Source organism: Pleurodeles waltl, chromosome 5 (genome assembly GCF_031143425.1).
Source record: "Pleurodeles waltl isolate 20211129_DDA chromosome 5, aPleWal1.hap1.20221129, whole genome shotgun sequence".
NCBI classification, from domain to species: domain Eukaryota; kingdom Metazoa; phylum Chordata; class Amphibia; order Caudata; family Salamandridae; genus Pleurodeles; species Pleurodeles waltl.
In genome coordinates this window covers 1,319,268,477-1,319,282,001 of record NC_090444.1, presented here as the reverse complement: position 1 = coordinate 1,319,282,001, position 13,525 = coordinate 1,319,268,477, and the positions used below count along the sequence as shown (strand labels likewise).

The 13,525-nt window shown below is 41.2% G+C and overlaps 1 protein-coding gene across 2 annotated transcripts in view; it reads left to right on the top strand.

Moving 5' to 3' along the window:
- The window catches only part of HTR1E (5-hydroxytryptamine receptor 1E), a 1,159,229-nt gene that overhangs the window by 391,296 nt on the left and 754,408 nt on the right, over nt 1-13,525 (top strand). For both annotated transcript variants that reach the window (XM_069235572.1, XM_069235571.1), the window contains exon 2: nt 10,903-10,982. The gene's annotated coding sequence lies outside the window, so the exon portion shown is untranslated. The remainder of the gene's footprint in view (nt 1-10,902; nt 10,983-13,525) is intronic.

Below are 13,525 nucleotides of genomic sequence, written 5' to 3'. Positions count from 1 at the left end.
TAAACCTCCAGTGCACTATTTATATGGCAGAAGGTTACCAACCGAGATAGCCCCAATCACTCTTACACTAATCCATGCCTGGAACTTTGCTCTTATAGTAATTTTATGGAATGGTAAACTGACAGGCAAGACTCCCCAATGAATGGGCATTCAACTACTTCAGGTCGACAACCTGCAGGGGTTTTACAGTTGGTATTTCCTATATGTCTCTCATCTAGGCCATGTCGTTTTAAATAATGTCTTGAAATCGTCTGAAGAACTGAAAAACGAATTTGTCCCAGAGAAAACACATCACACACCTACAACTGTGTTACACAATCCAATCTTACATGAAACCGGATCTGCACATTCCTGGACTTAATCCGTTATATGCTAAACTGACCATGACTTGATTGTCCTCTAAGTCACGGATCTCTTAGCTTTATCAGTCAATAATAACTAATGCACCATATACTTCCCCCAACATCAAGAGGGACTAAGAGGCAGACCAGGATCCGATTGGGGACGAGGATTGGAGATTCACACTTATGGCTCCAACGGAGGCTTCTATTTCCACAAGACTTAGACTCATCGAGTTAAAATAGACACATCAGCTCTATTTTACCCATAGGCCTATGGTGCATCCATAGGAGTACCCTGATCCAAATGGTTTCTGATGTGTGAGTGAGTTTGGAGACTTCTTCACATCATATGGTGGTGGAGGGTATACATCCTTTCTGGTGGGCAGCTAAACAGGAATACTGGGTGATTCATGGTCGACACTTTGAAATAACCCCCTAATAGTCTTGCTCACCCTTGTAGAAGATGTTTGGTTTACACAGGGGGTGAAAGTTAATAAGATTGGGTCCTGATGGTATGCAAGAGAGACATTTGTACAGCATTGGAAGGCAGCTGATCCTTCATCAATAGATGGTTGGAGTGCGAACATGGATAGGAGTTGTACTCTCTGGAATCCAATTTATGAGGCTAGGGGATGTCCTGAAAAACATACTATAATAGGTGGTAAATGTACCAAATATAGGGGTATGGCACTGATATGAACTTTAAATAAGTTTACTTGGCCAGGGTATGAATATCGGCACCAATCACACAACTGATTTATGAAGAAATACTATTACAATGTCAATTATATTAAACATAATGATACAAGACCTAAACAGCATTGTGATTATGCTATCAAAAGAAAGCTATAAGCAATATTGTGTAAGAATGCTATTTATTTATTATATGGCAAATAAAAATATTTGTTAAAAATTATGAGCCTGATTTAGAACTCGGCAGATGATTTACAATGGTGACACATATCCTGTCCGCCAAAATTTAAATGCTATAAGATAGAATGGGATTTATATTTCAGTGGATGGGATATTGTAGCAAAAAACAGTGTACACAGACAAGGATGTTGCCTGTTTAGATCTCTCAGGGCCAGAATCCTTATTACACTGAAACCTACAAGGTAAGATATAATTGTGTGCCTCACATTTTACCCTGACTGCTAATCCCCACATTTACACCAAGGCAATACAAACACCCACATAGCATCCTCACAGTACATTGAGTCTACCTCACAGATAGCTCCCTAGCTATCACACACACTCAAAGAACACACGTTCTATCTTATGCTCATTAACTCTCGCTCTGCAGTACCTCACGCACCAGGTATTGCAGACCTACTCACCTCCCACCAGCCCTCTTCATCACAGAAACATGTTTTACCTTCACATCTTCACAGATACTAGAATTCCTTCTTCCCACAGGTTACAGCATTTATCATGTGGACTGAATACTTAAGAAGAGAGGAGGTCTTGTTGTCAACCATAAGTTGTCCTGATCTCGTGGTACAGAAGACAAGCAAGTGATACTTAACACCATGGAGTTACTGTCATGTCACTTCCCACTCTGTAATTCAGACCACCACTTTCCATCTCAGCTACAGGCCTCCTGAGCAAGACAAAGATTAGATTGATAAATTCTCAGATCTCCTTGCCATCTCAATAATCAAATACACCCACAACACTCTCTTGGACGACTTAAACCTTTGCAACAATACCAGCTAAAATAAAATCTCATCTATACATTCAACCTGATGCAGCACATCACCCAGCTAACACACTCCCTGCTCAGTATCCTACCAACAAACCAAGGACAACCTGAAAGAGAAGACTAAATCTTCAGAGACTTCAAAGACTTCTCCATTTACAACCTAAACATTAACTTATCTTTCTAAATGAAAATTTTTTTTTTTGTGGAAAACTCTTTGACAGCTCCTGGACCCGTCCTTGCTCGAATGAAACATGAAAGTAAATGCCAAAACCCTTGCCACCCTGGTACTTAAAAGACCTGACAGACAATAAACTCTCCATCCACAGACAGGAAAGAAAAATTGAAAAAACCCAGAACTCTTGTTGGCCTCATGATACTGAAGTACCTCTATGCATCTCACAGACAGCTCAATAGATGAACTAAAGCAAAGTATTATACTAACAGCATCAATGAAGCCACTAACAGAAGCAGTACACTTTTCAAGACAATTGAGCATTGCATCAACCCCTGCCTGACCCACCTATCCCACACTTCACAGGAAAATGTAATGTCACAAACCTGTTCTTCCTGGAAAAACACTAAGGGGGTGATTCCAAGTCTGGTGGGCGGCGGTAGCGGAAACCGCCATTTGGCCGCCACGCGGCCAAAATTCCGCACCCCCATTCTGACATTCCCGCCGGCCCAGCAGGAATGAGGCCGCAACACAGGAGCCGGCTCCGAATGGAGCCGGCGGTGTTGCGGCGGTGCGACGGGTGCAGTTGCACCCGTCGCGCTTTTCACTGTCTGCCATGCAGACAGTGAAAAGCAGGCCAGGGCCCTGTTAGGGGGCCCCTGCACTGCCCGTGGCATGGGCAGTGCAGGGGCCCCCAGGGGCCCCAGGACACCCGTTACCGCCAGCCTCTTCCTGGCGGTGAAAACCGCCAGAAACAGGCTGGCGGTACGGGGGTCAGAATCCCCAGGGCAGCGCTGCTTGCAGCGCTGCCCTGGCGGATTCTCCCAGCCGGGGCAAAAACGGCGGATGACCGCCGGCCCCGGCAATCCGACCGCGGCTTTACCGCCGCGGTCGGAATGGGGATTGAAGCACCGCCAGCCTGTTGGCGGTGCTTCCGTCATTCGTGGCCCTGACGGTCCAAGACCGCCAGGGTCAGAATGACCCCCTAAGTCTGCTTCTCCTCATATGCATATGCATTCCTTATAATCCCATAATAGTTAACCTTTATATCCTTATCTCGCTCAGATCTTGCCGTCATACTCTACTTTTTCAAATCCACTTCAAAGAAGACAATCTATTAACCTTGTCCTTCATCAAAGCTCTATCCTTTAAAGGAAAAAAACACAAGGAAGCAAGCATGTTCCATCCATGCACCAAGGATCTGTGACTAAACTACATCGATAAGTACCACCCCAACACTGCTTCAATTTAGCTAAGTGTTAAAGACACATCTCTTTAAATAACAACACATCACAGTGCAGTAAAAAACCAATAGCAACCTGTGAGAATTTGGGTTACTGGTTTACTGAGGTTCGAGCCCTGCTCAGGCAGCAACCACAGCCCTTGTCAGGGTAAGGCACAAGCAATCCCTAAATTAATCTGTGCTCATGCCCTGGTAGCTTGATACAGAGAAGGCAGGCTTCACTGAGCGGCAATGTGCAAAGTATTCGTGCAACACTTCAAACAGTAAAACAGTGAAAACACCACACAAAAAGTATCCCACACAAGGTTAGAAAAATCGAGCAACATTTAATAAAATTAACAAGACCAAAACAATAAAACTCCAAATAATTGCACCGGAGATATTAATTTTTAAAGAAGAAAGTACAAAATAGCACCTAAAAGCATAGCGTGCCAACCCTGGCTATCTGATCACGCTGGACAATGTCAAAGTCAAAATTGACACTGACTGTGATGGAGTGCGGATAGGATACAGTCCCAGATTAGCCCTTCTGAAGATTTACCTTCTCAAGTTTTGTGCCAAGAGTCCTGTTCATATTGGAGAAGGTCAGGAGGAGCAAGGAGAGCGTCGTGGATGGTGGTCCGCATGGCACAAGCAGCATGCCAGGTTTCACAGATGGGCAAGCTGGTGCTTCGCATTGGCTGCTTTTTAAATACATGGCACTCTGCCCTCTTGGCTGTCAAGGGCCTACCCAGGGGAGACATATATTTTAGAGAAGAGGTTTGGGCCTGGCAAAAGGTTTATTTTGCCAGATCAAAATGGCAGTGTAAAACTGCGCACACAGGCTCAGCAGTGGCAGGCCGAAGACATGTTTAAAGTGCCACTTAAGTGGGTGGCACAAGCAGTGCTGCAGGCCCACAAGTAGCATTTAACTTACAGGCCCTGGGCATATATAGTGACACTTTACAAGGGCAGACAAGTAAATTAAATATGCCAGTTGGATATAAGTCAATTAAACATGTTTTAAGGTGATAACACAAGCACTTTAGCACTGGTTATCAGTGGTGAAATGCAGAGTCCAAAGGCTGACAAAAACAAATTCATAAAAAATAGGAGGGGTGAAGGCAAAACGTTTGGGGAAGAACCTGCATAGAGGGCCAAGTCCAACACTACCTCTCGTATCACCCGTTGACTGCATGCTTCCCTTCAATGCTTTGCAGCTCTCCACTGCCTTTTTGGCTAGATTTGCTCATACAAATATCACATACATACCACATCCACATACATGCAGGGGGGTGCAGCATTAATGTATTGCAGATTCTCATTTCTCTCTGGCAAGTGGTCGACTGACCAGTCCATACAAAGGAGCACTACTGGAGATGATCTGAGATGGAGTTGGATGAATATAAACTTCAGCCATCATGCTGCCTTAAAATGAGTTTGATTCTAGGATGAGTGATCTACAAGGGATGTTTCCTGCAGCTATATTTTCGATCATGCCATCATAAAGGGACTCATTTTGTTAATTCACCGGTGATTTGTTTGGTGTCTTTTACCCCAAGATCAATCAAAAAAGCGGAGATAATCTGAGTAGTTGGAACTGTCCTTTGGTATAAGTGTGAAGCACCTATCTGGTGGATGTTTCTAGAGTTCAACATGAACAGTACATTAGCCAGTGCAACAAAGTGCCTGCAGTTGATGCCCCTCAAAAGACTGCTTTCACTAATGCGAGCCTGTCTTCACTGTGTCTCAGTGCTACTCTGACTGACACAACTGTTGTAAATAACACTACGACTGCGGTGTAGGAGTTTGAAGGATAGAGGTATATTTTAATCTAAGTAACAATATTGTATGCTACAGCCTTAGAAACAGAGCTGCAGAAACAATTTTAGAAAAAATGAACTCTTGAAACACTGACAAGTCACCAATCGCATTTAATGCATTTTGGAAAAAGCATTATAATTGTTAATGTTTTCAGCTTTAGAAGCATATTCAAAAGCTATTTAAGGTGTATAATTATTTTTCATTGTCTTCAATCATCTGCTTTAAGTTTTTGATGTAAAATAACACAAAGCATGAATTATTCTAGCTGTCTCTTTCTCTCTGCCTCTACATCCATCTACGTGAGTCAGTCTGCCTATTTTTCTTAATTTCTTAGTATTGTTCTCAGATCATTATCCAGATCAAGAGATTGTAATTCCATGGTACTGAATTATTTTATAGTAATGTAATTAAAAAAAACAAAATAGAAACTAAAAGAGGCAAGGTACCTCAATTAGTTGGGACATGGGAATACTGGAGGGTTTTCATGGAGGATCTTTAATAGAGGTATGGGAAATTTGCTAAATTTGCTTTCCAAAATTACGTGAAATTTCGGAAAAATGACCTGAAATGTGAAATCCTTCATTTAGCACCATATTTTAGTGAAACTGTGCCTTAATTGTTGAAACAAAAACACATTTTACAGTAAAAAAAATAGCACAAAAAACATAGAAGAGGCAAAAAGCTCTTGTGTTCTGGCTGGTCATGTTATTTTGTGAGTTCTTGTGGTAAAGTTTTAGCGTGACTGGCACGTAATTGCGTGACATGGTGTTTCTTTGGATAATAAGTATATTGCAAAGTTCCCAAAATTATGTGAATTATGCTGGCTTAACCTACATTTCAGTTGGGCTTATCCTTTAACTGATGCATATCCTGCTACTTCTTTAGGTACTGTAATTTTTCAGTCACTACCATATATTATAATCTTAATGTATTTGTACTTGTTTATCAGCTGTACCCTAGCAAGGAGTGTTCTTGCACAGAAGAAGCTCAGTTGTTTGACTGATCTAGTATCCTTCCTTATTGGATACAGCATACACAGGCTAACAGATGGGGAGCCCATAATGTGCATAGGATCGGCGCCTTCGCTATGTTGAAGGAGCGTCACCCCCCTGGTCAAGAGCCAGGAGATGAAAACTAAAACAATAGTTGCACTATCGTTTTATTTTCATCTGCTGGCTCAGCCAGCAGTACAGGGAGGGTGGGGTAAGGCAAAGGGAGGTGGGAGAAGGGAGGAAAGGGGTGTGTACCAAAGTGCGCATTTGTGTTTGGCCGGCCGTCTCAGGCCGTCCAAACACACATGTGCACTTATGTTTCTCCAGCCCAGCTGTGTTCACAGATGAGCTGGCGAAACTGCACAGGCCCCAGAGCTGTGTCTGAGCGGCCGTGACTTCCGCTCAGACCAGTCCTGATGCTGCTTTTATGCTATGTTTGGCATGAAATCAGCACTAGGATTGCTGGAGAGCCTGTGCTGGTGTCCCAGCGAATGCATGGAGGGAATACTGAGACGGCGGTAAGGTAAGTTTCTTTTATCCCATCCCCTTCGTCTCTATCCACTCCCCTCACCCCTCCCCTTGAAATTTGCAGTGGCTGCCGCTGTGTGTGGGGCTGCAGCACACTGCAACAAGAGAGCAAGACCTCACACGTAAGACAAGTTTAGGTGGAAGGGGAAATAAATGTCATGCAAAGAACACTTTTTAAAAGATCAAACTAACTGGTGCATGTTACAGCACAATATTTAAATACATTGGCTCAAATTAGTCGGTTTTACAAGCAGTTTGAAACACTCATAAATATTTTTGATCCTTCATGACATTTTAAGCAAGCTTGACTCCAGCCCGTCACATTTTCCACATACTATACCTATGAAGAAGGATACAATAATCTTAGTATGCCATTGATCATTTGTTAAAATGTATCTATCATCATCCTGTACATAGAAAATACACTACCTTTCATTTTTCCATCATGCCTCCTTCAAGCATAATATCATTGAAGGGTTTTTTACTCGATTCTTTCACACCCAACCCCCCCTCACCAAGCCACAAAGTTCCCACCCCCCTGACTGCCCAGCCTCTTTTTGTGAGCCACGTTGCTTGTCCCCTCTTCCCTATAAGCCATCATCCATGATCCTGCCTCTTCCAGTATCTATCTCTCCTATCACCTGCATTATGAATTGTAAAATTTCAGCTGTTGGAAGCATTCCTTTGCTTTGTACTTAGTCATAGGCATACTGACATACATCTGCATAGAGAATGGCCAAGAATGGGCATGACGGAAAAATCAACATTTGCAGAGATTCCACAATATCAGGCTGAAAGTAGCAGAGCTATCCCTCAAGCATAAGAGTCATGAAAGAACATTGAGGGCTTGATTCACAAAGGTAAACTTACACTTCCATGTAAGTTTAAGATTGTTTGATATTCACAAATGGATTTGCAAATGGTATCTTTACAAGTGCGGAGTCTCTGCACATAAAAGGACCTATCTTTTTATGTTTAGAGACTCACTCCTCATAAAGATACTACTGGTAAATCACTTTGTGAATAGCAAGCGATTGTAAACATACACAAAAGTGTATGTTTACCTTTGTGCCTCCTTGCGCCACATTAACGTAATTTTTTATTACGCTAATGTGGCCCAACGAGGCTAAATTTGCAGAGCCAAATTTACAAATGGGCGCAATGCATGCATTGTGTCACTTTGTAACCTCTTGTGCCACATTATGCCTGCGTCAGGTGTAATGTATGCAAGAGGGGCGTCCCCCATTAAGGGGACCACTAAAATGGCGCAGTGGAATCTGCGCCATTTTTAGCGGCTATTTTTAACGCCTGCATAGAGAAGGCGTTAAAAGGGGGCATACCATTATTTTCATGGTCCCCTAAGTACTGTGCAGGATTCGCCCCCATTTTGATGCTAATACTGCACAGTACATCAATGGCATCAAAAATGTTGCCGCTATTGCCCCTACCTTGTGCCATGGTGTGCCAAATATTAAATACGGTGCACACATGGTGGCGGTAGGGAGGCACTAAAGGGCACAAGAAAAGTGGTGCTGCATTGGATGCCACGCCACTTTTCTCAAATTCAGGCCAAAATGTTGATGGAGTGCCGAGCCCTTTGCACTCTCACCATTCCAAAAATGTGTTTTTACGATGGTCATTTCTTGTCTAACCAAAAGTTGAAAGGAGCTAGCATTAGTCACAATGGTTTCCAATTAACAGAGTAATACATTAGGCAACACAATGAGGCCCATGAATCAGGAACAAAGTTAAGAGTTGTATTACAAGTTAACCGTCAAGTTAATAGAAACCAATTTCATAAGAATATTGTAAAGATACAAAATCACAACAGGATAATCAAATCTCCTGAAGAAGTTTAGGCGCATCAGCATAAGGCATACAAGAAGTTCAATTACAGCAATACAGAAAATTAGCAAAAAGATTTGATGTTCAGAGAACAAGCTTCTATTTTCTTTCCAAAGCAAGAGTAGTGTCTAAAGTAATCTAACTCAGGACCTAAGTTAATCATTTAAAACTGGGGAAAATGTCAAAATGTTAGGGAAATTCTAGAAAAACAAATTTTATGCTAATGGGGAAGGTGTCAGCAATGCAGAAGGGTAATCCAGAGTCTTCTTAGAATTAGAAAATAAGTGTTAGCCAAAGCCAACCTCAGCAAAGCATAAGGACAAAGGGGTAAAGTCAGAGGTTGGACCACTTGATGTCTAAGGGATAATGGCCGAAATCAATCTGTGAGAACACTAGTTAATACCACACGATTCTGCCAAGTAACACCCCTCATCAAGCCAACAGAAACTTCAGTGTCTTCTACGGTTTCACCTGTAAATTGCAACATCTACAAATTATCCCACACAAGTACTGATAACAACATCGACCTTGGTAATCTGGCAACAGTTTCTCAATAAGGCACTATCAGCTTACACACTGTCTCGCTGTCAAAAACCTGAGCCTTTATCCCTGTCCCCTGCACGTGGGTATGCATTTTGGGGGATTGAGTCCTAGGCTCCAAGTGGCAATCCAGAGATGTGGCCAGTGCTAGAGGAAACGTATCTCCCCCATCTTCATCAGAACCAATAGAAATTGATGTGAAACCTCGACAAGCCTTGTGCTCAGCTGCCAGCTTCAACAGAACCAAAGCAAGATGAAGTAAAGCCTTGCCGCAGAGCTTCAATAGGACTGATGCAAGTTGAGGCGAAGCCTCACTAAGCCTCACTGCACAGCTTCCGTGGAACTGACACAGTAAGATGCAACATGATATAGGATCTCGCATCAGAGCTCTTGCAGCACTTTGGATGCCTAATGACGCAAAGCCTCGCAAAGCAAATGCCGCCAGACGAAGCACCAAAGACATAAGGACCTAACTTGGTCCTGTTTCCAGCCTGCACTCCATAGTGGTTGGCCTGAACTTGGGACTTTGTTCCGGTCCACCAGGACCAGATATCTAATTTGGCACTTTGCGCTTTTTGGTGGTATTTTTACCTAAATCATTAGAAATTCATCTCCGATTCCCTACATTGGATTTTTGTCATTTTGGTGCTGTTCTGAAGATAACAATTTTCTCTATTTTCATAAATTGATGTTGGATTTTTATTGTGTTATATCTTTTATTTATTTACTGTCTTGGTGGTATTAAATACTTTACACATATCAGTCTCCTAGGTTAAGCTGACTGCTCATTTGCCAAGCTACCCAGGGTTAAGCAACGATTACTTTACTGAGACTTGACTAAATCTATTAGTGATTGTGGTAATATTACTAGCTGAGGGTGAATACCCTCAGCTACTAATAATCCACTTTCCTACAGAAACCTATATCAGAATGTTTATATTACGTTTGGCGTCATTTTCTCCTTTTATTTCAAGGTAATCCCCGCCCCCAAACCCTGGAATGCCACCCTATCCCCACCTCACATTTCTGTAAGGGACACTTCGGGTTCACCCTCTACAACATTTGTGGTTATACTTTTCTTAGTCATGTTTTCAAGATTGTTCTTGGCTATGTGGTTGAGGTTTTCAGGTAATGGCATTTAGGAACCTGAAACAGCAAAGGTATTCATGCAATGGTGCCATTTTGAGTGTAAACCTTGCAAAATGTTTGCTAACTTCTCACATTCCTCAATGCCACATAAATAGGTAGATGTGCATTTCCTTTGGGAGGGAGTTCAAAGCAGAAGGCGGAGAAGTGCAAATACGCATGAGGTAAACACCCTGACAGTCACAACTTCTAGGTTATTTTCAAACTTGTGTAATTCCTTTGCCACATGTGCCCTTGCATCAAGCGTGAGTGGGTATACAGTAGAATTGTGGAAAGTCAATGAATATTTCTGTTTTCGCATGGTGGGTGTACAAAGGAAGATCAATTACATGCTAACATATTTCCATGAAAAGAAAAAAGATATTTAATTAATCTCAGCAAAATAGCGGCTCAATTGAAGCTCAGTTAGGGAAAATAGAAAGTCATGTGTACCTTACACAAAGGCTTAGACGTATTCTGATTGTTGTTAAACATGCATTTCTGCAGTGCGTGTGTGCATAAATCCCGAAAATGACCACTACTTTGTGAATCGTGCCCTTTTGTATTTGTTCTTTCCTGAAATCAAATTCACGTGTTTGTTTTCGTTTCAGGATTTAGCTGCAAGTGACATAAATAGAAGGGAATGATTCTCATGTTCTGAAAACGTCTCTGTTCCAGCAGCCTACAAAAGGTAAGCATTTATCTTTACACTGTTTACCTAAAGGTAGGTTTATCTCCATTAAATACTCAGTTAATTTAATTGTAAAGTGAAATATATGTAACCTAAAGGATATGATTATTGAAGAAATAGTTTAAATTCACTACCATATGTTTCTTCATACGCTTGCACCATAGTTTTTGGAATTCACAAAATAATCCGAACTATCAGGGAAGTTGCAACAGTTGCAGCTATTCAAGTATTTGCACACATGTTAATGTTGCTTATTTGACCAGAAGTGCATTTTTCTTTTCTCTATGGGCAACACATTTTTGGGGGTAACCCTTCCACTGCATCCCTACTAGTTTTGAAGTTTTCACTTCCCCTTCCCACTCTGGAAAAATAGTTTTTCGTGCCTTTTAAATGTGTATTTCTCTGTCGATATTGAGGGTGGAAAATTGTCAGGCAAATGTTTGTCAGCACCCACAAACTGGCACATTTTAGGGTGCTCACATACTTTCCAAGGAGACCCCAGCCTTTTTTCCTCACCACTCGACTCTGGGAGGAGAGTTTTTCGCACATAAAGTTAACTTCCAGGGGTGTAATTTATCACGTGCATTCACGCTTGTCTGACTGTAAATTGATTTTTAAATACAAAAATGGGAATTTACACAAAAGCCATTTGCACTCCTGAAAGTCCGATTTAAGAAAATCTGTCCCAGGTTAAATATTTCAAGGTTAGGTTTCATTTCATATCTTGGGCTGACCCTTTCGAGATGGAACATTTGCTGTATTTGGTAATGTGTGTGATTATGTGTGCTTATGATAGTGCTGGAAGAAAAGCCTTATCCATATCTTATGTACCAAATAGCGCTAGACCTATAAAACACTACTTTGACTGAGCTAGTTCTAAGTCATAAGTGATGTCTCACAGGGCTGGGATGCTCATTCATTTCCTCGGGCATTTCGACGGGACATATGTCCAATTTAGGAGAATTTGACCCTAAATGGGCAGTTTCAAGGTTAGTTTTCACTTCGTATTTTATGCTCATTTTTGCTGCGCCACACCTTCCCTTACGTTTGGAATATTCACTCTGTACCATAGCGTGTGTTAGAACATGTGTACGGAAAGACTATTGGAATTGTGCTGGAAGGCAAGACTGATGCATAAGCTATACACTGCATGGTACCATGTCTTTTTAGCATTATTCAGATTTTGTGATGTCGCAGAAGATCAATGTTCAAAGTGTCTGTCTCCTACATAAGGTGGCAACAATTTCCAAGTGATGCATTTGGAACAATGTATAATGGCCTTTTTGAACCATGCATGCTTTTAATAATGCCTGGATTCTGGCTGTATGAGTCATGGCATCTGCTAATCCTCACAATTTATAAAAATGATTTGATGTAAGTTTCTACTTCACATCGGTCTTAATTGAAAAAGGGAGCAGATGTCATGATTTACACCAAGAGGCCAGCCAAGAACACATTCAGTTGCTCAAAAATGTCTGTTCTACAAATAGTGCTCAATGTTCCAAATTCAACACCATATTTTGATGACAATAATCTGGATGTTAAAAATATATATTTCTTTAGCTATCTTTCATCTCATGTACACATCTTTGATACTGGTGCTCTAATCGTTAAAAATAAATGCCTTGCAGATTACCTGACTTCTGACAACTGTCATTTTTTCAAAACAAAGTGCAAATCAATTCAGAGAAACTGAAAATCCAAGGGAGAAGATGGCCTCATTTTAGTATATACTGAAGAGTGAACTTGTGTAGAAATCCAAGACTAACTGGAGTGCCAATGCATAATTAAATGCAACTCACTGCCTCCACCAGCAGTGATATACAAGGATTAAATACATCCTTATTGGTTGTAAATCCTGGTGGCTCATACAATCCTATTAAAACACTTTAACACATGAAAGTTTAGCTCGAAGAATTAATAAGTGACTCCACCAATAATAAACATGGACATTGTGGGATATAGTAAGTGTAAATATTCAGGGTTTCACACCCAATCACGACCAGAATATGTTCATGAATTTTGGAATACCCTTTTACTACTAAGGCTTATCTGTTACTTAAAGTCCATTTTGTTCAGTACTTCAAGGTGGTTTTGAGTATTTGACAAATAGTATTTACTTCCTCTTTGGGAAATACAGTGATCTAATCCAGCAAGCAACAGTACTGAGTGGCGAGTGACATAGAAGAGCAGTGGTTCTTAACCTGTGGTCCGGAGATTCCTGAGGGTCCATCACACCTACTCAGATGGTCCACAACTGCTTAAAAAAAAAAAATAACATTAAATGATTAATAAAGTGAATATAAATAAAGAAACAAAACGTAATGATGAACATTTTAAAAATATCTATAAATGTGAAGGGATTTGAAACTGGGGGCTAAAAATTAAGTTGGTGGGAGCCATGCAAATATTATGCGTTATGGACAATGGGTGGCCTCAGTTGAATTTAGTAAATCTCCAACTGTACCATTAAAATGAAAAGGTTTGAATTTGTATTTGTGAATTAAATGAAACATGTATTCGTTTGTGTATTTGATGAATGC